The sequence below is a fragment of the Cyanistes caeruleus genome, chromosome 1, assembly GCF_971803275.1.
Source record: "Cyanistes caeruleus chromosome 1, bCyaCae1.hap1.1, whole genome shotgun sequence".
Classification (NCBI taxonomy): Eukaryota; Metazoa; Chordata; class Aves; order Passeriformes; family Paridae; genus Cyanistes; species Cyanistes caeruleus.
This window is the reverse complement of record NC_141701.1, coordinates 91,604,753-91,632,471: the sequence shown is the minus strand read 5'-3', so window position 1 is coordinate 91,632,471 and position 27,719 is coordinate 91,604,753. Positions and strand designations below refer to the sequence as shown.

Here is a 27,719-nt window from a genome sequence, read left to right as displayed (position 1 = left end):
CTGTCAATGTTTCCATTCCACTCATCTGCCTGCGGACACTTTCGCTTTGTCTCTGGGAGGTGACAAAGCTTTGTGCTTTCTTGTAGCACCCGAACATCTCAACACTGCCCGTAAGCAAGAAAACATTAGAGTGTGCTCAAAGCAGAAAGGGCTGAGAGGGGTAAGAACAAGCAGAAACATTAACAACGAAGGCTGGAGATTTTGAGTGAGATACGAGCAACAGAAGGAAAAACACTTCCTCCTGACACCAGTGTCTGACGTCTAACCTTGAAAATGACTTCCTAAAAGCACATATCTGCAATGCCTGCTTCTAGACAGCTACCCACTGCCAATCCTGGCATTAAGTGTCCCAAACTGGAAACTACTAAATCCCTGTGATAGAGGTGAGAGAGCAGCCGGGTGGGTGTCTGGGAGACAGCCAAGGTCAACCTACCCCAACTCCACAGAGGTATCAAAAATCGATACAACCTACCGCTGAGACTTTCCCTGTAAGCAGGAATTTTAAGGTAACATCCTTGCTACAGTCACACAAAGGCTCACTTGAGTCTGCCCAGATGCCTCAAACCATGACTACTACGGAGGAACAGAAGTTACTCTGTATATGCAATAGAGAAAACAAGCCAGGCAGTCTCCAGAGCTGCAACATTAGGACATTGCCCGCGTGCCTGCAACCGCCTCACCGAATTTAACTAAAAAAAAAAACAACAAATGTGTCTGAATGCAACTTTCACCACTTAGAAACATCACATAGAATCATTAGAGCCTCCTGCATTGAAGCTGGACGAGAACAAATGGAGTGTGTTCAGCATCACGGGTTATGCTTTCATTTTTCACACGCTGCATCCAATGGCAAAAACAGAGCTCTTGGAGAAGTTACTTCAAGTCCTGTGTTTACAAACAATTCTGCTGAAGTTAGTCAAGCTATATGCTTTTACCTGCAATTAAAGTTTAAAGGAAGCCAAGAAATGCACAAGTATAAGACACATTGCTCCAGGAAACATTAATGGAACAAAAAGGGTCCTTAATGTGTTTTCCCCTGTGGGCTGGCATGTCCATCCTGTGGGCAGGGTGAAACCTGACAGGACCCTCTGCCCCAGTACACCCATAAACCAGAACCCAGGCTTGTGAATTTGCACAAACATGGTGAGATTGAAAAGAGGTGTAAGGATACATGTGGGTCTAATGCCTAGCACAGCAAGTTCCCCTTTAAAAAAAAAAAAATTGCATCAAAACACAATCAGAGCATGTGTGCTACATTCCTTTTTAGAGTACCAGGTATTTATTAAACTCTCTTGGAGAAACATTTGCAAGCACTGCAAGTAATCCTTTCTCATGCCCTAGAGATTTTCCAAGTACTCCACCCACTATGAAACTACTTCAGTGCCATACAATAAGTGGTTTGACATGGTTCACTCAGGATTCTGTTGTTTCTTGTAACTAAGATTCCCTCCTTAAAAAATAAAAAAAAAAATATATAAAATAGAAAAAGAAAACTATCTGAAAAACATGAGTGCTCAAAACCAATGCTAAAAATCAGGCCCTTGGGGGAAAAGAGCAATTACAGAAAGATTTAAAAAATATAACAGAGTGGTATTAAGATAATGGGATCAAATTGCAAGATATAAACTGAGCTATGAAAGTAGGACTTGTGAAGACAGTTGTCAGAAACCCACATTTCTATCAACTGCAGTGAAATGCCATCATTACCAGTTTTGGTTACAAGTCCTTAGCTGTCCCAACTCTCTCAAGACAATGCCATTCAAAATTCATTACTAAAACAGATTTTTTTAAGCTCAGCATTTATGCTCAGAGAATTAGTCCGAGTCAAGTGCACTAGAGCTTCTGTGGTCTTAGAGGCAGACAGGCCACCAACCCACGGTGCGTTAATTTCTCTGTACGATATGCACTGCCTACACAGAGCTACCTATCCAGTCCACACAGCATTACTTATCAGGCAGTGATCCAGTTAGGCTGTAAAACATATGATTAAAGCCACAATTTTAAAAAGCCTTCATCTTCAAGAATGACATTTAATCATATGTTTAAGTGTTCCTGTGTATCAAAGCCTGAACGTTCTGCTTTATTGCAATGAGGTTATTAAAAAGTTAAACAAGTACTCAGATTTTCTGAAATCATGGTCTCAAAAAAAGCAACCAGATCCACAAATAGAAGGTCTCATTTAAAATACATTTTTAATATATTCAGAATTACTGTATTACATCTGAGCCTTAAAACAGCAAGCAGTTGATTACATGCATGTATGAGGATAACCCATTTCTGGATTACCATAATATGCTACCAAGCTGAAGCATTAGAGAGAATCAAAGCATTTCAGTATCTGCTCTCTTTGAGCAAGGCTTAAGGAAAGTCAGACGTATAATATTTCATGACAGCTTTCTACATTGTAAAATTTTTATTGTCAGAAAACTTGTTTAAAGGACAAGCAGCCTAAGTAAATGTGCTGGTAACATGAGAACACACCAAAGGCAATTTCTCTCACTTGTTTTCATTGGAATGCCTGGGAAAAAAAAGAAAAACCAACAAAACCTTGAGCTGCTGTTCAAGAAGCAGTAGCTATATGAAGTATTTTCATAGCATGCTAGCAAACAAAAAATACATCAAATATTTTTAAAGGAATGCAGTGAGTGGAAAGCCTCTTGCACACACAAAAAAACAAATGTTAAGGGACTGATTCTAGTAACTCAGAACATGATCCAGACTTTTGCCAGCAATTTTTATACCAGCACTTTAGGATATTTAAAATACACATTGAACAGCTTCCCAAATATCACATGCACCCAATCATTCCAAACCATTCTAATAAACCAAAACACCACTAGGACACATATCTATCAGTCTCCACAAGACTTTGAGAGTGCAGCTGTCAGATAACTTCTCTGTTGTACTGTAATACTGTGAGGTATGGAGAACTTTCAAAATTTAGAACACTAGTTCTTCACAACAACTTCTTGTGACCCTATGTCAATTTGTCCTCAGGAAGGCGAGTTTTTTTGCAAGAAGATCATGGACATTAACTGAATATAGAAGAATATATTTTGTTTTTCTGAAACAGATGTGACTCTGCAATTGTGGGAATCCTTTATAGATTTCCTTGCAATATTGCTTGAGAACAGGCAAGAGAGAAAAAAGTGGGGCTTTCCCCCTTCCACTCTGAAAAAGCAGGAGAGTCTAAGAACAGGAAATCTACAAGCTAATGGTGAAATAAATGCTGCTCCTCACACCTGAAGGGAGCTAGGAAAAGCACTTTTGAATCACTTAAAGAGAAAAACATGTCAACTAAAAGAGAAATAACTCAGCTGTTACTAAACTGAAACGCATAATGGAAACACTATATTCCACTCTTTCCAATACTGTCAGGAGCCACACAATACTCACTGAGTCCATGAGGATGGGAGCAATCCATTCTGCATGGGATGAGGTCAGACCATATCACAGAAGCCCTCACTTTCACTCATTTCTGTGCTTGAAACTAGGACATATCAAAGTTCAGAACACAGTTCTATCAACACTGGCAAGCTGGGAAGCCACAGCTTCCTGCACCAGATCTACTGGATGTGAGTCCTGGGCAGGCCCGTGGGTTTCCATCTCGGGGTCACCCAGAGGTATCAGGCTTACTGTGCCTGAGCAGTGGGATGGTGCTGGCCCCAGGCACAGGCTTATGGTGACACGTCTGGTCCTGGCAGGAGGTCAGCTGCAGGATTCTCCTAAGGTTTTATGTTCACCCTGGTCACAGTGCTCAGTAAAGTTGATCAGCACAAAATGCAGTGAAACAAAGTGGTCAGACAAGAGAACTAGAGTGTTATGGCATCAAACATTCCAGATATTTCCAAAACATATTCAAACAACAAAATTATACCAAGTGGAATTCCAACTACTGGTTACCAGGTCTGAGATTAAAATCTAAAGCTTTTCTAAATAACATCCTCTGTTCTTAATGACACTATGCAACATATGTTAATGCTAAGCTACAAGGAATTTCCACCCAAACTAGTTTGGTGCACTTTACTTTTAACATCCTGTTGACAAGAGGTAATACAACACTATTAAATAAAAGCACATTCTTCAAAATGACAAATAACAGATCTTTCTTTCAGGCCACATGAAGGCTTTTGGTAACTGTGGCATTCACTGAGTAAAAGGAATTGAGCTTTTGGGAGGTCAAATGGCTTGATAACTTGGCTAGCTGTCTCTTCTGAAACAGGACTTGGAAGTTCAGATGTAACAATTTGCCTTTGACACAGAAAAAAATGTTTATTTTTGTTAATCGAATAACAAAACATTGGGATATGCTAAATCCCTTAGCTGGAATGTTTACAGTTTAGATAGGGTGTGTTCAGAAGACATTTGCAACATCGGCCTTTTTTAACATCAAGGATTTTTAGGATATATTTATAAACACACATTGTTAAAGTGAAAGCAGTGAAAAACAGTGGAAAAGCAGTGGAAAACAGAGGGACCAGCTTCATGTGATTGTAGCTTGCTCTCTTCTTCTAACAAGAAACTAACTGGGCTCTCAGGGTCCCCTGGCTGGAGACTGCCAAAGCTGTCTGGAGCAAGCAGGGTCTTGACTGCAAGGCAAGCAGGTCAAGGCACATAGAGATGTGACACAAAGCCAGGCCTCCAAAGGGCCAGCAAGAAACTTCCTGGCATCAAGAGAAGCATGCAGAGTCTGCCAGAAACTGAGGAACAACTCAACTGACAGGAACAATGAAAATGATCCTCCACTGAATTCTGCAAAATGTACTGAAAGCCAACTATTGAAAAAAAAAAAAAATTACCGTGTGTTTATTTTTAGAAGGGTTGATCTGAGAATTTTTTTCTCAGTCCTTGCAATAAGATGATACCTTTAACATCACTGTCATTCCATTTTTTCACTGCAAGCACTGAAGAGCACTTTTAACAATTTTAGATTTACATCAAGAGAAATAACAGAATAAGTTGATTTTCCTTCTATAACTATTTTTGTGTGACTGCTCAGCGAACAAAGCTAATACATGTAATATTTTGATCTGCCCCTATCTAATCCTACAGACAAATACATTGCTCATTATTATATGGAAAATGTTATTTGAGGTAACCAAAACAAAACAATTAAAACATTGAAAACTGCCCTTGATCCAAATGTATCTCAATGACTTAGAAAGCTTACCCAGTGTTCAAGTCTTAGCTACAAGGACAGCCAGTGGAGTCAAAGACTGGGAGTCAAATCTGAGGATCAGACCCTAGGGAAGTCACTATCTCTGACATAAGCCTTTGCCATTAAGAAAACAACATCAACAGCTACTGACTATGCTGAAATTTGGCAAGAAACAATAGTAGAGGTTTGGACCTGGACATGAGGCTGTTTTGAAACAAAACACATTTACAGAAGTAATTATTACTACTGCTTTTCATGACTGGTAATTAAACTAGTCCAAGTGTATCCCTAAACCTCTCCTCTGCCAGCTCCTTGAAGGGTCCTTCCAAAGGCAACTGGAGATGAGGAAAGGACAAGTTCCAGCTCTGGACAGATCTGCAGAAGCAAAAAGGAGAAGTAGACGCAGTAACAATCCCCTGACTGAGCATCTCTCTGCTTGTACTCTCAGTATTCACATTTCATCTCCCTCTTTCCCAGCCCTCGCATGGGAAAAGGTAAGAGCCCAGCGTGTAGGGAGAGATATCCTGGGAGGAATTCTGCTGCAGGCAATTCCTTCCATATTGCCTACTGCTCCAGTGTGAAGAAGCCCCACGTGCCCAGGCTTTGAATTTGGGGCACCTCTAACCTCTGATAGGCCTCACATATATGCTGCTGAACATAAGTTGCAAACTACGCTGGGATAGCAAAAATACCCTGTTTTCCACATCCCACTTCTGTCTCTGTGCTTCAGGCTCCGAGCATCCACAAAAAGATTTTTGCCTGTACTGTGCTAAGCACAGGGAACACAGTTTCTCAGGGCCTCGATGCAACTACTTAGAAATCCAGATGTTAGTACATGTAATAAACCAGGAGCGTCCATCAAACACAGTTAGAGGTTTGCATTCATCACTCCCTCACTTCAATTCCAAATTTCAACATTCATTACAGTAATAATTACAAGGGGGAACAGCAACCTGTAAACATATGAGATTCCAGCCTCAAGTGCCTCAGCATCTGGTAACAACTGGTTAGTCCCTACATGATCTTAGCCATGCAGTCAAAGTCCTGCCAATGGAGCATTTTCAAAGGAGTGTTTTTCAATAGACCTGTGCATTATGTGTGCAAAGATAAGCAACTGGGAGCTAATCTTTGAAAGAAGCTGCCCCACCTCCCAAACTCTTAGAAAAATGAGCATGTAGAACTGAAAACTCACAGATTTTTTTTTTTATTATAGGATGACAGTCTTACAGAAACCTTTCTAGAAACTTTCTGCTAGCTGGTCTTTTAATTATGACCATGACAACTAATGCCCATAGGCAAAATAGGCATTTTGTCCTCACTGTTGCGGAATTTGGAAAGAGATAAGAATTCTTGACTTTTTCTCTACTCTTCACACGTGTATGCTTCCTTAAATCTGTTGGTACATCCTCCCAAAATGTGATAAGCAAAGTTAACAAGGGGGGTTGAAATTGCCCAAGCCATGCACGCCGCTTGGGTATTTACAACAAAAACATTGAGCAATCCAACAAATACGTCCTCATAGTAGTATTGTCTAAATTAAGTACATGTATGTGGCCTCTACCTCACTCCCGGCAAAGGGCACGATTGCCTTTCCCACAGATTTTCTGTGGAAACTTGTGATGAAGAATCCCTACCACTGAAACCATCAGTGCAACTGTGGAGAGGTCAAGAGGGTGCAAGATTGCATCTTCTCCACTGTGCAAAACTAGCAAGCAAGTTATTGCTGGCCCCGTGGATGTTATCTTAGCCCTAAAACGGGTAAACCCCATGGGGAAAGAGTTCCAGTACCAGTGGCTGGCAGAGCTCCCGCTGCTGTGAAAAATGTTCCAGTGAGTGCAATGGTAAACAGCCCACAGGAGCAGCTCCATTTCCCCAATGATTACAGCTTTGTAACCTTCTTCCTTTTTTTTGGGTTTGTTTTTTTTTTTTTTTTGAATGGAGGAAAAGACTGTCTTGTTTTCCTTCATCATCTCCCCACCTCCATCAGAATGCTTCAAAAATTCACATGAACTCTCCCATCTACTGCTCAGACATAAACAGTGCCAGCCTGCGTGTCACTGCTTCTACTTAATTCTGGAATTTTCTTTGCATGCAAAGGATTAGCCTGGATGCTAGTCATCATGAAATGTGTTTTTCCTTCTATGTACATAGGGATTTAGAGCGTGTAACTTTGAATTATTTGCAGCTATATATACACATGTGCAAAGAAATCTCCCCTACACCACAGCAACATACAGTACATGAGAGTGTAAGCAGAGGCAGCCTCAAAGGAACCAGTTCCAGTCCCTGAAAACAGATATAACTCTTCCGTTCCAATGATTTTTTCCTTTTTTGCAAATATATAGAACACATGTTTTCAGATCTCCAAGTTTCATTCCTGTCTATCTGAAAATTCAACAGTTTGTGTAACCAAACATGAATATAATCAAAGCCTCTGTCAGATACCCAGACAACGTCCACTCCTTGAGTAATGATTCGTGTCTTATACTTTCCACCCTCTCCTCATCTTTACAACAAAGCAAGAGGCAGAAAAGCAGGCAACAGACACAAATACTGACAGTCTCAATTAAAGGGCAGGAGCATGAGCATGACAGTAAAATGGTAATTTTTCCTTCTAATAAAAAGTGATTCTGTATTCTGTCTCCAAACCAGCATCTGGACAAACTAGAGAAGTGGGTGCATAAGAACTAAATGGTTCAACAAATCCAAGTGCAAAGTCCTGCACCTGGCTCAGGGCAATCCCAGACATGGGTACTGAATACGAGAACTCCCTGAGAGCTGCTCTGCCAAAAAGGACTTGGGGGTTCTCGAGGATGAAAGCTTGGACATGAGTGGACAGCATCAGCACTTGCAGGCCAAAATGCCAATCATACCCTGGGCTGCATCTAAAGCAAAGTGGGCAGGAGATCAAGGGAGGGGAATCTGCCCCTCTCGTCTGCTGAGACCCCCACCTGGAATTCTGAATCCAGCCCTGGGGTCCTGGGCACAGGAAGCAGATGGCCCTGCTAGAGAACATCTAGAGAAGGGCCACAGAGATGATCAGAGGGCTGGAACAACTCTCCTCCAAAGACAGGCTGAGAGAGCTGGGATTGTTCTGCCTGGAAAGGGGAAGGCTCCAGGAACACATCAGTGTGGCATTCCAGTACCTAAAAGGGGTCCATAAAAGAAGGAAAAGTAATTTTTACACAGGCAGATAGTGATAGAACAAGCAGAATGGTTTTAAACTAGAAGAGGGGAGACTTACATCAGGTGCTAGGAATAAATTCTTTCCTCAGAGGGGTAGTGAGACATTGGAACAGACTGCCTAGAGAAGCTGTGGATGTCTCATCCTTGGAAGGCCAGGTTGGATAGGACTGTGAACAACCTGGTCTAGTGGAAGGTGTCCCTGCCCACGGCAGGTAGGTTGAAACTAGATGGTCTTCAAGGTCCCTTCCAGCCCAAGCCATTCTAGGATTCTATGCTCTTCTGTCTCTCCTTACAACAAAAAGCATATATAACAAGTACCCATGATGGCCGTGTCTACAACAAGCTCAGGAAATACACAGGAAGAAAGTCCATGCAGGAACCATTTAGAAGAGACACAGAGCGATTACTGAACACTATTTTCTCACTGATCAGCACAAAGTTATTTGGCACAAACATCTCTGTAAATGTTTGTCCAAGACTAGGTAAATTTGCAGTGTCCGATGGCCCTCAGACCTGTGCTTCTGTCAAGTGAGAAGGCTCATAGTCTAGCACTGGAGCTCAGTTATGCTTCAGCAGAAATACAGAATGCTAGAGGCTGAGCTTAGTATCACTGCTGTCTTTCCCTCTGGATCTGTTCTTTCTTGTTTTGTTTAATGTTCCTCTTTGCAAATCAGAAGATTAGTTTTCAAATGGAATGAATGTAAGACCAGTTGTGAAGTGCAATATACTGGGCTCTGCTTTGGCATGGAGAAACCAGAGGAAGAGGAGGGAACTGTACCCAGCTCTGGGCAAGTACCAGAGGAAAAGCACAGCTCCAGAATCACTTTCAGCCTCACAAAACTGAAGGCAATATCTGTTTTAGGATATGCAAGGAGGTCTGATGGGCTCAATTCACAGTGACACTGGCAGCCTGCCACAGTATTTTGTTCACGTGGGCCTGAGATATCCATGGGCCCAGAGCTGTAATTATGGTCTCAGATATCACAGTACTACTAGCCCAGGAGATATTTATGCATCTGATATGTACAACCTAAAGGCACTGTGAAGTTTCAGGCACATTCAAGAAAAATCTCCACTGCAGAAGGGAGACAGCAAGTCTTCAGGAGTTCTTTTGAGGTACATCAAAGCAACACACTCCACTGGATCTCACCACTGAAAGTCACTGAAAGGTCTGAACAGGGCGAACTGCAGGCACAGGGCTCAGGCTCACACCACAGATTTTATCAGAGGCATACTAATGAGCTGAGAACCAGGTTAAGCATTAGCACTGCTTGTTTCCCTGTGAAGTAGCTTGCTGCTTCTCACAGTTGCATTTTAAACTCACAATAATAATATGGACAAAGTACATGCTTTCCTCCACCAAAAAGGGAAAGGCCAGACAACCACTTCCACACTATTTATTTCTACAAAGCTTATGAAGCATTTAGAGAATAGAGTGCAATCCAAGAACCTAGCTGGAGAGAAAAAACTCCATATTGTTTGCTATTTACACTAACTTTTCCCCCAAAGCATACTATCACAGAAACAGAACCACCAAAATGTCACATCTGTGGGAAAGACACCCATGATCACACCAGTGAGGTGCATGCAGAATACACTTCAGCATAGGGAACAGAAACTATACCAGGTTGCCAAATGCTAGTTCCACATGAAACCTAGGGAGGTTTCTGGGTCCTTGTGTGAGCAGACAGGACTTTGTGTGAAATACCCCCATCAGACAGTAAGATGCATGGGAGAAGAGGAGTCTGATTCTCATCATATTGGCTTGGCTCTGGAGTAGCTCTGGTTTATTTTGAAAGAATGCCTCCACTTCACTACAGCTTTAGACACTCTGCAAACACACACTTCTCCATCCATAATCTGAAGCATTACTTTCAGCAGCATAACTGCAGCCATGCCCTTACCAATGTGCAGTACTTTCTCCAAAATAGCTTACATTCATTGATTTCAGCCACTTTCATGTTAAAGCAACAACCCAAACACCCACTCACATTCAGGCATAGACAAATCCTGTACAGGACAAGAGTCAGGACAATATATTTGTTTCGAAAAATATTTAAGGACAGGATTTTGAAACCTCTGTTTCCATTAATATTGGAACCCTCCAAACCCAGTGCCTGCCCTTAGCTGAGTCCACTTGCCCTTCAGGCTGAGGGCAGCCAAACGTATCAGATTGCCCTGCCTGCTCACAGGCAGCTGGAAAGCTGCATGGGGGCATTTCAGTCACAGCCTGTATCTCTGCTAAAATTTACTTCTTTAAAGCATTCACTGTCTGTTGACCAAGAGGATTCAAAGTCACCCTGTAATGCTTCCTTTACTATAGTAATTCTAAATATTTTACAACTTACAGTGCTCTCTGAAGGAAGACATTTGATATTGCTGTATGCAGTTAGGGAGCAGAGTGCTTCTGTATTACAGAAAATACAGATCTTTAAAATAAACTAGCCTGAAACATCTTCATTACTAAAGCTGCTTTGCACTGAGAAAGCCTTATGATGAGAAAGCAGTGCAAACACTCCAGTAAATGCAGTTGTCTATTCTTGGTGCCAAAAAAATTTTAAATGCAAACTAGAGAAGTATGATATATTTTGTATGTGCTTACATAAACCACATAACCCTAAACCCTGAGCAGATTAGAAGTGTACATTAACACGGATTAGAAGTTAACACTTGCAATACAGTTGAACATATTTTTTCTTTCCTGAGACCAGCTGCATGAGACTCTAGCAGAAGAAATGCCTTTAAATCAGGAGGAAGTATCAGCATTTTAAACTCAGGCTTTCTCCAGCTTAATCCGGTATTTTTTCTGTGTGAAAGAAGTTCTTCTATTTAAACTAAAACATACTGACTGTATGCCATTTTAGCAATTGCCTTCCACACAGATAGATTCTAATACTGCAGCATTTTTAAACACTTCACACAGCTATTTCTCCAAAAGTTACACTGACAAGAGACATTTCACCCTTTTTGGGAAGTACTTGATGTCTATTTATTTTCAGCCTTTAACAGTCAGGACACCAAGGTTTCCTTCTGCCTCACTGCCTCAGCTCTAAGCACCAGATAGTTTTATTTTAGCCAAACCACAAATAACATTTATTTTAGCTATTTAATCATTCTAGTCCTTACCTCCTAAAAAAAAAAAAATAAATAAAAATTTTAAAAAGGCTTTTCCACTCTCTTCCATTAGAAGCTAATGCTGGCTTTCTGTTCTTTTAGGGTATCCTTTGCTCTTAAAGGAGAAAAACCAGACAGAAAGCTGTATTCCAACATACCTTGAGAGGCGAGCAGCACTCGCCGCCAGCGGTGTGACTTTTCAGCGGCTGCCCTCGGACTCCGGCATTCCCAAGAACCACGATGTCACAGAGCCCCACAGCTCACCGTGAGGAGCGCAGCAGATTGCTCCCACACGCCCTTCCTCTTCCCTGGCTGGCTGACAGCTCAACACTTTTAAGGGCAGCAGCAGGACTCGTCTCCCAGCCCCTCGGCCGCTCCGAGAAATCATCCCCTCCCTGCTATTAAGTGCACGCTGCCATTGCACCTTAATCGCGCGTCACAGCTCGTATGCAGTAGCTGTGGGAAAGCTGCATTTATTTGTACAGGAAGCTTGAGAACAGCACTTCCTACTTCCCATCCGAGACTCAATTCAACTGCAGGTGATTACTTAAACCCTGTCAGCTCCCAGCCCATGCACACCCTTACGTTCCCATTTGGGTCTCTGTGCAGCTTTTAGCCACGACTCCCATCCGAGCCCTGACGAGGTAAAACTGAAAGCAGCAAGGCTTTAGATGTGACACTCATCAGAGCCCTCCCAAATTAACCTGTTTGCATAGCAGCTGATGTCTGAAACCTTGCTGGCTTCTGCTTGTGAAAAAATGTCATCTAAAAAGAAAAAAACAAAGTGATGTCTTCACGTTGGAGGGGAAGGGAGCAAAAAATCTGAACTCAAAAGTAAAGTACCCGTGTAATTTCAGATCTGAGTGTTTAATGATGATGGTGTCATCTTATTCTGTCAATGCTAAAATTTCACTCTTTAAGCTTTCCCTGCGAGCAGGAGGGGTTGGGAATCCTGCAGTTCCGTATTCCAGACCAAAGGGTGTGATTCACAGCAGCCAAGTAGCAGGAGAATATCTAATTGTGCCACATGACACCAAACCCTCAAGAACTTTTCCTGCTGTAGGAAATGCACCACACCCACAGATAAGAAATATAGATATATCAGAGTGCAGAGGGTGCAGAAAAACAGAAGTATGAATGTTAATCTACAATTTTCTTATGACAAAATAAATTTACTTTGTACTTCATGCAATCGTTGCTGGCATTTTTCCTGCAGTACTTTCCTGTGAAAAATTATATATAGCCATTTCTTCCGGGGTGTATAAAAGCTCACAGCTGAGCTTTTAGCTCTTTTCAGACAATTATACTGCATCAGATGAATTTAAGAAAAAAAAAAAAAAAGAAGCTTGTGCAACTTTAATTCAGCCTCCTTGCTGAATTACTTCTTTATATTACAGCTTTGCTGGAATTGCCATCATATACTCTTTTCCTCAGAATAAGGACAAACTTAGAATTTAACTATTTAACATTGGGTGCTTGATACAATCTTAGATATAGTTATATAATATATATATATAATTTATATAATTTTATATATACAAATTTTTAATATATTTATATATATTTAGGGAAGGAGGGACGGAGGGAATAATAACAAAATAACAATAATAACAAAATAACAATAATAACAAAAATAGCTGCTCCAACATGTGGAATCTTGTTGAGCCCTATGGTGTTCATCATCGGGGTTACAATGAGATTAGGTAAACTAGAGCCATATCACATATACTGCCACTTGAGCTAGCAGAGCATTTCCCAGCAGAAGCAGATGTATTATATTCTCAGCAGTGGCCAATCCTAGACAAGACTCAAGAAACACTGAGGGCTCAGAGTTATGTTTTTAGGCTCTAGAGCAGTACTGAAAATATGGAATTCTTTGGAAAACTTTATGAGTAGAAAATTATTCTCCTTCTGTGCTTAGATTTTTATCCTCCATGTTCTGTTCTAGTATGAAATAGCTTGAGCCTCTACCACTACTCTCTTCACCACCTTCCCTCTGCTTCCAGCTCCTGTATTTTCTTCCTGCAGCTGCCCCCTTTGCTACTCTTCCTTCATCACACAAGTACTTGATTTGCCACAGATGAAGCTCAGCAAGAAAACTCCTCCTGTTCTCAGCCCCCGTGCTTAGCACCACAGCACTTGAACAGCAAAAGGCAATTATCTCAAGGAGGAGAGTGGTGAGTGAGGGAGGATGAAGGAAATTAAGTCATTCATGCAGGTGTAGGGAAAATGGTAGGGTGGTAAATTCAGAAGCAGAGCAGAGCAGGGCAGCTGCTAATAACAGACTAGCAAAGGTAGCATCTTGTTTGGTACTCTCTCCTTGCTGGAGCAACAAAACAAAAAGAAATTTCACTGAAGCAGCCTCCAACAGTGAAGAGACAGAACTACAAAAAAGAATAGTCATCTTTCCTTCAGATAAATTATAAGGCCAGCTTGTAACTATGGGGGGGTGTTCTTTTAAGCTATGAAAACTAGATTTAGTACATTAAAATGCACAAAAATTCTGGAAACTTCAGCAAAAAAAACATCCCATCATATTTGTATCCCATTTCCTATTGTCTCCATGCAAGTTATAATGTGATTGCATAAATGTGCAAAACTGCTTACAACAAAATTATTTTCCCTTAGACATCACATAATTGGTGAGAAAAATTATGCACGTTTCTCAAGACATTTAATTAACTGGAAATGTTAATATATGCTTGTTCCAAGCACTCTACTGCTTGGGTATCAAATCCTAAACTGTGGGGCCTGGATTTACATGTCAATCACTTACTGATGCTCTTTGGACAGCTGTCTATACCCCTGCTTCCATCTTCTCTTCAGTATTTGCCCCTACTTTTGTGCTTATCCAGGATGTCCACAGCAAAGAGTAGCCGAAGGTGATGTGACACTGTGCAGGAGCTCAGGCTATAAGGACTTGAGATGATCAATACTGATGATTCTTGCAATTGTCATCACTAAAAGACGTGAGCTGGACTTTTATGAGCTCTTCTGTCAAAATGATTTCTCTTCCAGCTACACCTCGAGCCCAGGTACTTCACAGTTTCACAGAAGCACATCTTCTCGGCAAGCTAATTTTGTGAAGTGTTATGAGTCATGCTAAAATTGCTACCCAGCTCAAGTCCCTGAATCTCTAAACCCAGATTGATTGGTTTCCTTTATGAGCCAACAAAAAAAAAAAAAAAAAAAAAGAAAAAAAAAAAGAAAAAAAAGTAAAAAAAAAAAAAAGTTCACATTGTCACACAATTCCAGACAAGGCACAAGCTAAGTTCTCTACTTTTGCTTCTTGGATAGCAGTGATATAAAGCACAAAACTGAGAGGATCTAATTAAATTTTTGGACACTCTTAACTGATGCTTTTATACCTCCAGCCTGGGGGAATAGCTGAGCCTTTGAGATGTCAAAATGCAGTATCGCTGGAAACTTTTAGTTGAGTTACTAGCCAGAATAAGAATAAAGGCTGGCATAGTTAATTACTAACATGACTGTGTCATCCTTGCAGTGACTTGAAATACTTCAGAAATGACTAAACCACTCTGCATTAACTGAAATTACTAATTAATTTTTGACATAGATGGGTAAAGAATAGCGTGACCAGTGAAAAGATTGCTCACATCCCACAAACAAAATACCATTAAGAGCAAGTGAAAACACTGAGTTAGTGTATAACTAACAGTTTCATTGTAATTAGACATAAAGAAATAGGACTAACTTATGAGGGAAAAAAATAAACTTTCACTACCCTGTTGTGCAGTTTTCAACTAACAAAAAGCAAATACCCTGAAAAGCCATATCTATTCATAGGTGTAATATAAAAAACAGGTTTTATAACAAGCTTTTAAAAATCAGAGCATAACTAAAATAAAATTAGTCTTTAAACATTTTACTTAGTGAACATGCAAATAATCCATTTCCCTATGGAAAATGAAAGTATTTGTCAATGTAAGAGAGACAGTTTCATAACAAAAATAGATGCTAATGAGTAATATAACCAATGCTGAAAATAAAACAGGAAGGGGTTTTGCACAGGGAGTATACATATATTATCTGAAGTTGCAAGTGTGACGCCCCTGATGTCATGGACTATTAATAGCTATCTTTAACGAGAACTCTTTTAAAGGGGGATTACACCATCAAAAGTAATTTTTAGTACCGTCATAAACCAAATTTTTCAAAAGGAATCTCTGTTCCATATATGTATTTGTACAATCACACAATGTTAGAAATTGGATGTCAGTGCAGAAAAATACAGAGCCTGTGTAACATTTTGCATGCAGATAAGCTGTAATCAGTATAGCTATAAGAAAATCAGGACCACATATTTTCCTGTTTAAATAACCCTATTGTTCTACAGTTCTGACTTGGTATGCGAGTCACTCACTGACAAACCAGGCTTGAAATCTTCATTAATTCCTTTAGCTAAAACATAAAACTTTATTATAAGGAGCTTTCTATTGGAGTGAAATAAATCAAGTTAAATTATTTCAAAAGAATAGTAGGTTCAGTGTAAAGAGCTTTTTATTTTACAGTAAAAAAGGGAGTGGAATGGCACAGTGTCTACTGAACATTTATGATTATGATCTCAAAATATGTGGATTTGTCTCAGACAAAAAGAAAAGTGGTAGGTGACTTACAGACATCCTGCTCCTGCAAACAAAGCAAAATGCAATATTCATTAAACTTTGTTGGCATAGTGGACCATCTCCAAACAAAATCATATGGATTCCATAAGTTCTATATTTCTTCTCCACCTGTAACTTTTCCAGTGTTTATACTTTAACCTATCTTTTGCTATTTGATCCATACAGAACCATGCTAGAGGAAAAAAAAATAAAATAGAGCCTCAGCAGAAAGCCATGAGAAGTCAGCCTGCTACCCCAGTGGGTGGGTTTCAGGTACTTGCAAATCTCAGCTTAAAGATCCAGGCCAATAGCTTTGACAGGGTATTACCGGAATTTCAGTGCGAACTTGTCTTCTTGGGACCTGGAAGCATTGAGACAAAGTGTACTTGCCCATAGCAAAACCTGCTGGTGGCAGAGCTCTACTGGCAATACCATCAGGAGTGGCATTTTACCACTGGCAACCAAACAGCTCAGCAACAGCTCTACAGAAATTTTTGCTTCGGCTAACTCCTTCCTGCTCACTAAGTGTATGAAGAGCCAGCCCGCAAGAAGGAAGCAAGCTAAGTTTCAATGAGCCTGCCATAAATAAGACACTGACGAGCTGCCACTGAACAGCAGATGTCCAGCCCAGGGGCAGCCAGAGCAGCACCCTCAGCCCAGGGCATGTCCTCAGCCACCTCCTTCACTCCAGACGCAGGGAAGAGGCAGGCAGGCTTCTGTCACACTCCCCCTTGACCTTCTCCTGTGACATGAGGCATGCCAGCCATCGTCTTGCAAGGCAGTTCTGTTCCTCCCCAGCTGCACAGTGATCATCAATGAGGTGACAGCACTGCTTCTGGAGACACTGTCACTGACCACTCAGGGTCACCGGACACCTCTCAGGCTCAGAGGCCACCCTGCACAAGCAGGTCCAGTTCCCCAGCTGGACAGCACATAGAGCTCCCCCCAAACCAGCACCACCTCATGAACTGATGATAAAAAATATAATGAAACAAACAGTTTGCTTTGCTCTCATGTTCATGTGTTACACCTACAGAGGCGGAGTTGATCATTTCTTGTGGGCATCAGATACCAGGTGAAACTCTCTAGCTGTGAAAAGAGACATTTATAAAGCAGCATCAAAGGAACCATACTAAATACACATGAAAGAGGAGACACTGAAGTTGTCCTCTTCTCCTGCCTTCTCTTAAGTTAGCACACATTTTTAACAAGAGAACATGTATATATATAACAAGCTTGTATGGGGACAACTTAAGGCTCAGATAAATTAATTTATTTTCTATTAGCTGAGCTTACAGCTAACTTCAGGGCATGGCACAGACTATCAATCATGCACAGATATTTTTCTTCCTTTTGATTGTCTGCCCAAAATGACACATTCCATTGACTTTTAACAAAGTGTTTTGGTAATGTGCCTGGAATTTCAGTTATTTCAGACATCAGAATCGCCATCACTTTAAAAATTGAGAGGGGGAAAACCATCCTGGTTGATTGCACAGGAAGCTTCCCCTGTAACAGAGGAGGTCATCAACCTGTCCTTGTCATGAGATAAAAATGTGCACTGTTTTCATGTCTCTCATTCTACTGTGCTTTCTGTCCTGCCTCAAGCTCTCAACTGCTTTTTTGGAAATATTAGGAGACAGCTTCATTCCTTCCAACCCAAGACAGTCTCCTAGGTGATGGCTTTGCCTTAGCTTTATGAGACTCTATCCACAGGTTTAAAAGACAAGTACAATTTGAAGGGAAGGGTGGCAGGGGGCACCTAATAATATGTTTCAGCCCAGACCTTGTTATTTTAACTAACTTCTAAAGTCAAGGATGGGCAGGTCAGAGATGAGACAGAGCTGAGGTACTTAATTTTATGGTTATAAAAACCAACAATAGGACTTTCACAGACATCTGGCAAGAAGGACCAAGGTGTGGAGCTAATATATCCCTCTGATTCAAAACTTTTCTTTAGTATTTAAGTATGACACACTTAGCCTTTGGCTAATTTAGGGTGAGAAATAGTTTCCAAGAGGGGTTGCAGAGGGGTTACTCCAATGCACTGGCTATGCAGGGAAATAATGGAGCTGAAACATACCCATAAGGAACACCAAGAACTTGTCCCTGTGTCCCAGCATCCCTCTCCTTACTGAACTTCCAGGGAGGGTCTCCATGCTATTCCCCTCCCCTTTTGCAGTCTCCTTTCCTTACCAGAATTTACATCTCACCCATTTCTGATGAGACCAGATATGAAAAGGTTTGTCCAGATCCACTTTTGTCTCTATGGAATTTAACCATATGGTCAGATAACACAACTAATAGTTTCTAAGGATTTCAGCCTCTCAGCACACCACAGCAGGACTGTTTGAGTGAGCCTATCTTCTCCCCTGCTGCTTTAGGCTGGCCACCTTTGTAATGGCAGCATCCAAAAAGGACACAGTACCACTTCCCAGATGAGAAGCAGCAACATGTTAAAACACATGCAACTGTTTGCTGGTGGCATTCTTATCACATCACAGCTGCAGTAACAAAATCCAAGATTGCTTCACATTCCGGTTTCTCGTTAGAATAGTGATGAAACTTTTTTCCCTCCTCTGTTCAGAGCAGAGCAGACAGCAATTACAGCAACTTCCTTGAAAGGACACCTTTAACATGCACCACCTAGCAAGCAGTTGTTAAATTCAACAATCCCAAAATTAGGATAGTGGGAACTCAAAGCCAAGCACATTGCTTGCTTGCTGCAAGTGATCCAAGGATTTATTCAGTTACACTGAAATAATTTGGGAGGGGTTTACTTAATGTTTTTTTTTATTTTGTATTGGTTACGATCATCTGCCAAGTAACTTCATTAAAAATAGGTGCTTTAACCTAGTAATTTGTTTAAGACTCTTATAAAATTAAGGATATCCAGTTGGGCAGAGAGAATCTCTAGGAAAAGAAACCTGAGTTTTACAATACTGATATCTTGTAAAGAAAAGGGGCAGAAGGGCAAGAGGTATAACAAAATCTTTGGTTTTCCAAACACTGCAAAAATCCAAGCAAATAGTGTTTTCTGCTTCAGTACTCTCTGCGGTCATTGAAGAAATGACAAGTGTGAACTCATCTTTTTGTTAAGCTTGACTTCATCTTTGAAAAGCCCCCGGCTCCATTTAACTGCCCTGTACTCACTAGGAAGAAGTCTAAACAGGTCAAGTATTTTCTCAAGGTTTTGATTTTGTACATGTATATATATTTCCTGGGATATGACAAAACACAGTCATGGCAAAATGCATCAATAAATCTATTCCCACAGAGAATTACTTTGCATTATACAATACAAACAAAGATTTAAAGTGTGAACTCTGAATTTTTAGTTTCCATGGGTTCTATCTTACAAGGTGAAGAAATCTGTTCAGTGACCTCTGACTGTGAGCAAATTTTTCTAAACTAGATTTTCCCTAGGATAACTCTCTACATGCTTGCAATTTGCATGTCTTGGGAACAGCAATATCCTAAATCACAGGGAATTGAAATGCTGCATTGTGGAAGAAGAGAAGGAGACTTTAGACAAAAGGAGAAACAACTGGCCTACTTGCAAGGAAGAAGTCCTGACACCTCTCTCACTTACCAAATGAGCAAAGCTAGGTCAGACCCCACCTGCAGAAGGCAGATGGGAAGAAACTTCCAGGATCTTGAAATCTGCCAAGGAAGCTTTAGAGAACATGAAGTTTAAGGAGGAACTTAACACCAAGTTCAAGGAAGGTCTGGTGGATGAGAGGCTGGACATGACCAGCAAAGTACACTTGCAGCCCAGAAAGCCAATTGTACACAGGGCTGCGTAACAGGAGCCATGGCCAGCAGTGTGAGGAAAGGGATTCCCCCCTTCTCTGCTCTCATGAGACTCCACCTGGAGTGATGCTTGCTCTTCTCAGGGCACACACACAAGAAGGCCATGGACCTGCTGGAGTGAGTTCAGTAGAAGACCACAAAGATGATCAGAGGGCTGGAGCACACCTCCTGCAAAGGCAGACTGAGAGAACTGGAGTTTTTCAGCCTGGAGAAAGGTCCAGGGAGACCTTATAGCACTTTCCAGGGACCTACACGAGAGCTAAGGAGAAACATTTTACAAAGGCGAGTAGTGACAGGCCAAGGGGGAATGGCTTTAAACTGAGCATCACTTTAGATTAGATATTAGGAACTGAGGGTGGTAAAACCCTGGAATACATTGCCTAGCAAGACAGTGGATGCCCTGTTCCTGCAAATGTTCTAGGTCAGGTTTGACGTGGCTCTGAGAGATCTCATCCAGTTGAAGAAGTCCCTGCTCATTGCAGGGGAGTTGCACTAGACAGGTCCCTTCAACCCGAAATGTCCCATGGTTCTGACAGAGGCCAAAGGCAGGGAAACCATTTGACTCTCCTGAATATAAAATTAACAGCATGAAGAGACTAAGCAAAACACTCTCCAGTCTTTCTGGTTTTAGTTCAGGAATAGAGTACATTTGCTATACAGAAAAAAGAGCAAGTGAAAGGGAAGAAGAATCATGTACACCTACAGAATATTTCTAACACTGCATGAAAAAACACAAAGACCTTTTAGCTTTGTATATCTTCATGGCTTTTTGAACAACATAAACAAAAAGATGACAAACAGCACTTCCCAACAGCCCTGCAGAGAACAAACTCAGTGTCAGAATCCAGACATGTAGCATCCCCATTGGTGATCACAAACATCTCACCAGTCTCTGGGTGTCCCAGGGAGCAAGCTGCCAGAGGCTTCAGCTAGGAAAGCAGCATGAAGCACCTCTCTGGGCTGAAAAATTGGAACAGATAGGCTGCTTCCTACTGAGCAAACCTCAGAGTAATTATACAGCACAACTTGGTGAGAACCAAGAAACTCCACCTGAGATCCTCTTGAAATACAGTGATCATCACACTATGCTACACGAACAGGGTTTACAATAATGGCTTCTTGCCTTTGGGTTAAAAATAATATCAGATCGTGATGTGAGATGCAGCACTCAAACTCATATGTGGAAACCAAATTTGGACAGAAGCAGGAGGATGGAGCTTATTTCAACTATGGATTTATTTCTGATAATACTGGTTTAAGGATTTGAAGAATTTCTGGCAGTTCTGTTAAACTGTTTATTTAGAGATAAGTGTTTCTCTTTCCCCAAGCAAAATGACAGGAAACATGAATCAAGACTGTTCAAAAACTAAAATAACAACTTCCTTTGTCCTTATGATAATGATAACATTTTTGGTTTTGTGACCTGAATGTGTATTTGTGGGTGTGTTTACTGTGTGCAATCCTTTTACAATGAATCATTATTTTGATGCAATATTTTACATAAAGCCAACAGTTGATCTTTTGTTTAATTTCTTTTGTTGTCAACAGGATTAGGAAGAAGAGAGGAAAACTGAAAAACACGTAAGAAGAATAAATAAAGTAAATGTTTTACAGGAAATCAGATATTCTCTGGATGTTCTGCTGCAGTTAATTTCCAGTAAACACAGCAGAGTATGATGGGAATGGAGATAGTTATGGTGAAAGAAAAATTTCAATAATGTGCTTTCATTCTTTGACTGTCTTTCCAGGAAACAGGCAAGTTGCTTCAGCCTCCTTCAAATGGCAACAAGTGCACTAAATTTTTTATCTCTTAGTGATAACCCAAATGTGCAACTCCACATACCAAGATGTTCTGAGTTTCAATACTATTATGGGTCACAAGGCCCATCCATCACTCTGTCTGGACCACAAAAAGTCTGTTATCGGCACCATATGGAGGTTTAAGATTCTCCCACATTAAAGCATCCCTAAACTGACAATCAAGATCTCTCCTCTCTATACCATCCATTGCCAAAGAACTTTATTTTTCTATTGTGAAAAGATTCCAAAAAACATACTAATTTAAAATAATGAACACTTGTACAAAATTTCCAGCATGTTGCTGAAAAACAGTCAATGAATAAATTATTTTCCTCATTCAGAAGGCATTGTAAACCATGACTTTCCTCAGGAATGGAGGTTTATTAGTTTGGCAGATTTTATGCTCCAAACTTGTCTGTGAAGAAATGGTTGACCAGCAAAACTTTTGAAACCTGGTTTCTAAGGATCTGTGTGCCTTAACACTACTAAAACAATAACCCTAGTTCCCTGGTATTGCTTCCAAAGTGCTCCTGGAGCAGTCATAAACTACACTGCCCCACTTGCACGCTGATTAGGGAGCCTTAGATGTGATGCCAGTATTTTGACTGAATGTACCAGAAAATGTACAACAGGGGAGTCCTGCCTACCTTTTTACATCGATGGCTCAGAAAGTTTTCAAGTTTATCAGACAAATAGTTTAATCCACATGAGCTTTATTTCCCTAAGAAATTCAGTTTAGCAGGGGACTTAAAGCAGCTCAAACCTTAAAGGATTAGACTGATCATTTCACAAAATCATAGCAAAAGTCAGGGCACTTAACTGGGTACTCCTTAAACATGTGACTATGTACAGCCTTTCAGTTTTATTAGACACAGTAGGAAGTAAAGAGGAAACACTTTCCTTTGACATTCTGGTTTCTACCACTGGAAATCAACTTCAGAAGTTTTGCAATAGGTTTCCAATCTCTTTAACAAAAAAAAAAAAAAAAAAGCCTGCAGCACAGATAAAAGGTTTAGATTATTTTATTTTTTTTTCTGGGCTTTGCCAAAAAATACCTCCTAACCTTGGAAAAGCATAGAAATTTTATCATCTGTACACCACAAAAAAACTCCACCACCTTACTTACTTGTGTACAAAGTATACAACACACGCCTCAGCTGTCCTGTATGCTTTGTTACAGACTGTAAAGTGTCTTGCCTTCAAGGGCAAAGCAGTGAAACACAAATTTTCAAAGGGAAATCTGGAGTGAATTAAAAGATGAAAAGTTAGTCCCTGTAAGAAGTTTTCTAGTGAACATCACTGATCTGATGAAGTATATTTTTTTGGAAGGTAACACAAATGATCATTCAAACAACACAAAGCAGGTACGTGTGTTTCTATCAATCCTGCCTTAACTAAGGTAGAAGAGATAAATGCCATATACATTCTACCTACCTGAACACTAGATTCTAATACAAAATAAACACAAAATGCCTGCAGAGGACCCAAGGAGCCACTGATACTTCTCATTTCTGAATCTCTTCTGTATTCTTTCTGTATTCTTCTTCTGTATTCTTTCTCCTACCTCCCCACCATCTTCCCTTTGACTTATTCCCTTTCTATCTTGTTATCTCAGCCACACAAAAGTGTTTGGCAGACAGTTCCTAAAACTTACTATGCTACCTGTCTGAAACCTGTCTGAATCTACTCTAAAAGTCTAAAATCTCTCTGCCTTTTCTTTAGAATAATTAATTACTCCTAGTTATTCCATCAGGAAGCAAAATTCCAAATATCCCACAGTGAATATGGAACTAGCTCATTATTTTTTGTATCTATAGAAATAACATGCTCCAGTGTGCTTGATCTTGTTTTTGCCTTAAAGGCCTTCTTGTGAAATGTGTTGAACAAACAATTTTTCTTCTAGTATTTACATCTGGGTTTCTGTGTTACTGCCAATGTAATGTGCATGACATTACATTTTAATGTTTGTCATTAATGTGTGCATAGGATTATCAGAAGGCAACTCCTTCAGGTAACACCTATTTGACAATTCCTAACTGCTAACATTTCTACTTCTAAAAGTAATGAGTTAAGAGGCTGTAATTTGTGAGATTATGCAGTAGTCTGGTATCAATACTTTTTATGTTACAGATTTTCTGTACTCCGCTTCAGACTGTGCCCCCTCCCCTGCAAGGCATAACCCAAACACACAGTCAGAAAGAGTTCACAGTCAGAGTTGCAGTCAGAAGGAAACAGAGGAAGAGTTGTGAAACACAAAAAGCAAGGCAGGAAGAATGTCACAGGAAGAAGATACAAGACACCTTTGTACACAAAGAAATCAGTCAGAACATTTGACATTTCTTCTTCAGCCTCCTTCCCACATCATCAAGAAAACAAATAGATGCAATTCTTGACCAGCATGAACTAGTCATCACTGTTGGCTAGCCACTGGTACAAGTCATAGAGGAAGCAAAGAAGCTGAAAAATGTTTCCCTTATGAATAATAAGGCAAGGTGTTTTGTTTTTTTTTTTTATAGATGTGCCCACATAAAGATTCATAGCAACACAAGCCAGGATGACATCGATGTCAGAAGACACGGGTGTGTAGCAGTGAGTTGTGGAGGACCAGAAAATTAGAGAGGAGAAGCCACAATCCTCCCTGATGAAAGGCTGTGGGAGAGAGGGTTCTCAGCACGAGCTACAGACCGGTGTAGGGACTGAACAAACAGCTGAACAGCCACAGCCAGCACCACAGGATGTTTGATGGTAACACCTAATGCCTAAAAAACACTCACAACAAAACCACACATTTCCTTTCACTGTTTCCAGAATCGGTCACTGTGTCACTTCAGAAAAACCCAACAAAATCCCCAAAACAACAACAAACTTTTTCAAACCGGTTTTATCCACTGGTCAGAACACTTTTCCAGACTCAAGAGCCCCATGAAACACTCCTGCATCAATTGATCTCAAACATTTTATCACTAAGCTGACAGTCCCTGCATGGCATTGGGTGAATAATTCCTGGAGATTTCCCCCCTTTTCAGCTTTTCCTAATTCATCCATCAACCCCCTCCCCACCTGCCCCCTCCCCCTCAAAAATCCTCACTGTTTCAGACAGGTCTGTGAAGAACCTGTTTTAGTAATCAGTAGGGTGCTCCAATTACTTCATCATGACACAAATATTGCCAACACCTCAAATGCGGAGGTGTTTCTGGCAGAGTTTGTGTTTTGCCATGTAGCCTTCCTCCACAATAGGAGTCACCTTAATATAAGAAGACATTTTGCTGACACGCACAACAACTGAGAGGAACTTTCCCTGGCATTTGTAATTGGAGCCTCAGTAACTGATTGTCTTGAAAAATGACACAAGGAAACTATTCTAGGAGGGATTAGCTCTTAGTTAGGAGATAGAAACAAAGCAGTGTTCAAATGCCATGAAATCAAGGAGCGCTCCACAGACCACTCTGGAAGAACAGTTCTGTGTGGGTCAGCTTCCTAAAAAACTGACATAGAAGAATGCAGAGACCAGGCTCTAGAAAACTTCCGTTTGTCTGTCTGTCACTGGGGTTGGCAGTAGTCAGGCAGACAGGTTAGTGATCCCCTGACTCAGCCCCCTTGCAGTGTCACACAAAGCTTAGCCTTTTCTTGAATACAAAATCCTAAGCCCTGCTGACAAAGTCAGCAAGGGATCAACTATCCCAGTCCTTAGTCCGTTTGAGCCATTTTAATTATCATGAATGCTGTCTTTATCACGCCTGCCTCCAGTCAAGTGGCAGATTCAATACTACTCAATACGGTCTGGCAGAGTAATTGAAACCCAGTGTGTGCAGAACAGTACTCTGCTCCCCTGAAGCTCAGACATCTCCTGAGCATTGCCTTGCCATGATTTTAGACACTGGGAAAAATTTTTACCTTTGAGAAACATCAAGCGTTTCCAGAGCTCCTCCTCTATTTCTACCTCCACTTCTAAGTGAGAACAATTAATGTTTTTTGCCAGCCTGACCCAACTGAACAAGTTCTCCTCTTTTCATATAGATATATTTTTCAGTTCCTTCCCCCAGTACTGACACCCAGAAAACAATATTGGCCCTTTGCACTCCCTACAGCTATTCAGCCTCTTCTGGGCTGTGCTACATTTGTAGACTTGCTCTCAGGACAACTGTTCAATTTTGGGTAAAACTACAGCAAAACAAGAAACAGCTGACAGAGGGGTCTGGCCTGAAAGTCAAAAAGTTCACACAGCATGTTACCAGCATCTGGAGTGTTGGACAACCTTTAGCCAAGAATTTTGATCACACAATTGTGTTATTTGTCTTAATACCACGCACAAAACAAACCTGATTGTATTTAATGACCTTTTCAACTTCTGCAAAAGGTAAAATCTCTAATGCATACTAGCACTGTGTGTGAATTTCCAGTAAGGTTTCCAAGAGCCTCTGCTTGCCCTCTGCTTCTGTACCCTCTCTCCTTCTGAGCTGCTGAGCAAAGTGCTAAATGCTATGGGGTCATCTGAAAACCAGGTCTGACCAGTTATTCAGTGGTTCTTCAAGAACAACAAAAATACTGAACACTTCAAAACGCAGGTCATAGCTATTATTTACCCTAGCTTAAAAGGGGAATAGTCAAAAAAATAGAAGACTACTTAGTCAAAGCTACTGCAGTAAAAAAAACAAAGAAAACAAAGAGGGAATGCTAATTAAGGGCTGTGATAGCTGGATAGTGTCTGGCATTAGTAGACTAAAGAAAAACACACTACTGTGTAAAAGGTGAATAATGCCTGAAAAGAGGTGCAATTAGGACTAGCTATCATAGGGTTTAATACATTATCTCCTCAGATTACACCAAACAAGTTCATGAGGATCTTTGTTAGCTGAAATCAGATAGATGCTGCTGGAGGAGGAAGTTATTGGTGTTCCCAGTGGCTCACTTGCAGGATAAATGCCTTTGAGATCCAGAGCACCAAACAGTGTACCAAACTATACTTTACCTTTTTTGTTTGTTTGTTTTGCCACACTGACTGTAGCTTGCTCACTAAGCTTCATTCACTCCTCTTTCTGCCTTCCTTTTATTTTGCTCTGCATTACAATGTGTGGGATGTTGTTAAACAATCACATTTGTGAATGTTGGAAAAAAGTATCCTTTTGAAATAATTCAGTGGGAATCAGCAGAAGAGTTGCATACAAAGATGATTCCATCCCCTCCAAAACTGTGGCTCATCAGAGATGCTTGAATTTCCCTTTTGATGTAGCCTTAATTTTAAAGATCCATTTCAGTAGAACTACTGCCTCTGCATTCTTTTAAACTATTGTGAAGAAATATGAACACAAAAAGATCTATTTTTATATCAATATTCTACAGGCACATAAAAGGAAATCTAGCTTTCTCCTCATGATTTATACTCTCAATAGAAAGCTTTAACTAAGTTACAGTAATATTATTCAGTTGGATTTTGTTTTTTGTATAGCAAACATACGTGAGCTATAAATCTCAAGAAACAAAAAAATCTATTTAGCTGTAGGCTCTTTTATATCACCAGCAGGCTTAGGTATGCTTTCAACATTTTGTCTGCTCAATGCTAATGGCAATGGATTAGGCAGATTAGATATGCCTACCAGTGCAGCTCCCCGATAAATTACAGGCTTTCTATCCACAGCAGGCCCTCAATAATTCCATTTTCTGTAGAAATGAAAATGTGCCTTTGGAACAAAAGAAAGCACTCAGTCTTCCAGCCATTCACAGAAAGTTTTACTGGTATACAGCCATATGTCAGAGCATGCCTACTGTTCTGTAAGTCACCCTGGGAACAGCAGGACTAATGAAGCCTACAGAATCATGTCCTACATTTAGTACCCACAGTGTAATGCAGTGCCTGAGCCTGTGCAACACAGCCATATTCCCTATGCTCCCTCACAGCAATCTTGCACAACACCTGAACTGCTCCATCCCACACAGTTCTGCCCAAGTGTCCTCCCACAGCATTTCTCCACTGCCTCCTCTCCATGTCTTTCCCCTTCCTGGAGTCACCACCCTCCTCCTTCCTC

The 27,719-nt window shown here is 40.7% G+C and overlaps 1 protein-coding gene and 1 long non-coding RNA gene across 10 annotated transcripts in view; one reads left to right on the top strand and one right to left on the bottom strand.

The window, feature by feature from the left end:
• RNF144B (ring finger protein 144B) overlaps positions 1-27,719 on the bottom strand; it is a 93,117-nt gene that overhangs the window by 37,498 nt on the left and 27,900 nt on the right. For 2 of the 9 annotated variants that reach the window (XM_023919644.2, XM_023919645.2), the window contains exon 3: positions 12,163-12,223. The exons of 4 other annotated variants lie outside the window; for them this stretch is intronic. The gene's annotated coding sequence lies outside the window, so the exon portion shown is untranslated. Of the gene's footprint in view, positions 1-8,109; positions 8,305-11,616; positions 11,957-12,162; positions 12,224-27,719 lie in introns of those variants that run through there. 3 more of the 9 variants (XM_086842545.1, XM_086842509.1, XM_023919646.2) reach the window with 3 other exon arrangements.
• Positions 11,919-14,676, top strand: LOC111923748 (uncharacterized). Its single transcript, XR_015273972.1, has 3 exons — positions 11,919-11,997; positions 13,487-13,635; positions 14,314-14,676. It is a non-coding gene; the product is annotated as an uncharacterized LOC111923748 (long non-coding RNA).